The 2500-nt window shown below is 39.6% G+C and overlaps 1 protein-coding gene across 4 annotated transcripts in view; it reads right to left on the minus strand.

The window, feature by feature from the left end:
• Window positions 1-2238: 2238 nt before the first annotated feature.
• The window catches only part of LOC107574476 (ubiquitin carboxyl-terminal hydrolase 15), a 19121-nt gene continuing 18859 nt past the window's right edge, over window positions 2239-2500 (minus strand). For all 4 annotated transcript variants that reach the window (XM_016260908.1, XM_016260907.1, XM_016260911.1 and 1 more), the window contains one exon: window positions 2239-2500. This exon is cut by the window's right edge and continues 723 nt beyond it. The gene's annotated coding sequence lies outside the window, so the exon portion shown is untranslated.

The following is a 2500-nucleotide window of genomic DNA, read 5'->3' on the forward strand; positions in this document are numbered from 1 at the left end:
CTGCACTGATTGCACACAGCTGTTTCTAATCACCTCACTCACTATATAACACCCACTCTAACCACCTTTCTCGGCTGAGTATTGTTTAGCCTGTTTCCTGTTCCGAGTTTCTTTGTTTAGCCTGTACCCCTTTCCGAGTCTCCGTGTTTTCCTTGTTTTGCCTTGCCTGTTTTTGCGGTTTCTGATCTTTGCCTGTTTTCTTGGATTTCTCCCTCTCGTCTCGCCCCTGTGATTCTGTCTGCTGATCGGTGACCTACGCTAGCCCTGGGACTATTCTTGTGTTTTGCCCACACTATACCTGTTTGCCAGTGTTTTGACCCTGCCTGTTTACCACGTCTCTTAAATAAAGCCTGCAGATGGATCCACATGTCTCACGTCTTGTCAGCCCTGTTACAGTCTGTTTGATTGTCTTTAATTGATTTTTCCGTAGATTTCTGCCACATGTACATTAACTGACAGTCACCACTGATAAGCTACCACTAAATATTGTAGAAACTTAATTTGCTGTAAAGTTGCTTTGCAATGATTTGTATCGTGAAAAGCACTATACAAATAAACTTGAAATTGAATTTCCGATCAGAGAAAACGCATGAAGTGACCAGGTGTAAACAGACCCTTAATGTGTGTTTAGTGATCAGGTATCTATCTATTTTTAACTCGCCCTATATAAGCCTGGTGTATTCAGTCACTCATTGTGAAGTCTTGTATGTTCAATGTTACACTGTGTCTTGGTTTTGGTCTTCTACCTGTAGTCTTGGATTTCCCTGTTTTCCTGTCATTCCTGCCGTGGTATTTATTTTCAGTGTTTTGACCCATTGCCTGTTATATGGATTATGATTCTGGATTAGCCCTCAATAAAAGGCTGCATTTGGATCCTCAACCCTTTGTGTATCGGAGCAGTGTGTAGTAGTCATGCAGAATAAGTCATTAATATGAGCCTAATAAGTACTAATAAACAACCAAAATGCTAGTAATATGTAGTTAATACTGAGAACTGGTCCCTAAGTTAAAGTGTTACCAAACGCATAAAAAGAAATCAGATTTTCACTTTTCCTTTTATTTTGCATTTTTAATTTATTCGCGACAGCCATAATAGATTTATTTGATTGTGCCGGGGCATTTTTGTCCAATTTGGCCACATTAATTTCCGACCCATGGCCAGAGCCTTACACACACTCCAGCTATGTCCAGATGTCAGGCAACACTCTGCTTTCAGGTGTTGAAGAAGATTACAGAAGGTAAGAAAGAAAAGAAAGTATAAGAAAAAGTAGTAGTGGAAGACAATATATAAATCTCTATATATTCTAAATATATTCTTTATATATTTATAAAATCATGCTTTCTGACCAGTTATTCTTATCATTTGAAGTTAACGATGATGATGATGATGGAGGAGACGGAGGAGGAGGAGGAGGAGATGATGATGGAGGAGACAGAGATGATGATGGAGATGAATAATCATAACGAATAGGTGGTTATACGCATCTTTGCTGCCTGGACCATAATTGTGTTTAAATTGAATGAGTAATATTTGAATAACTGCAAAAACAAGAATTAAGAATAAACTACTCAAACCCTTCAGTGTGTGTGTGTGTGTGTGTTTGACAGCATAATTGTTTAACAGTTCTGTGATGGCTATCACTTCAGTATGTAGCAGAGTCGAAAAGAGGTCAATTTAGCTCAAAGGGAATTTATAGTGACTTTTGACGGAATCAGTGTTTTATGGCTGATCAAATGAACTGGCCGTGATTAATTGAACAGCTGCAACTATCAGCTCTGCAACAGATATTAATATCCAGAGTATACTAGAAACACTATTTCTCAGCACATCGACAAGATGGGCAGTTCAAGATATTAGCTTGTAAACACATTCTCTTTTAAACAGTCAAGACATTATTGGACAAATCGAAGACGTATAAATAAATCGAACACACTCTCACACAAGTTACAGGAAGAGAGAAAGTGAGGGAAGAAGGGGTTTTAGAGAGTGAGAACGTGGAATCCCAAGTGTCTAGCAATAAATGCAATCCCTGAGACCGGAGCGAACCGTCAGTCACTGGAACAGCTGTAGAAAACCCTCATGTATAGATGAAAGTGTGCGGTCATATAAGCCAACTGCAGGCTGCTTCAGTTAGTGTTCAATAACTTTCAGTTGAGCTACAAGTCACTGCTGGCAGCTCATATATGAACACACGCTAAACGCTGATAGATCAGTCAGTGAACAGAACCAACGCAACACAGACTTTAGTCAACTTTATTGAAGTCCGTATATAAATACACATGCACATTTCAAATGTAAACCAAAGTGAACTCAAGTGCAGCTAAAGAAATCCCCGAATCATGCAAGGACGTCAGCTCAATTTACAAAACCCCTCCGACGACTCGGCGTCCTGTAGATGGATCCAGTGCTGGCAAGAAGTCCTCGACCGAAGCCCCCTTCAGTCCACGTTCTGCCTTCCGTATTATAAATAAATAGATTTATCAAATGTGCACTCACAGA

Source organism: Sinocyclocheilus grahami, unplaced genomic scaffold (genome assembly GCF_001515645.1).
Source record: "Sinocyclocheilus grahami isolate Dianchi unplaced genomic scaffold, SAMN03320097.WGS_v1.1 scaffold2244.1, whole genome shotgun sequence".
Taxonomy (NCBI): domain Eukaryota; kingdom Metazoa; phylum Chordata; class Actinopteri; order Cypriniformes; family Cyprinidae; genus Sinocyclocheilus; species Sinocyclocheilus grahami.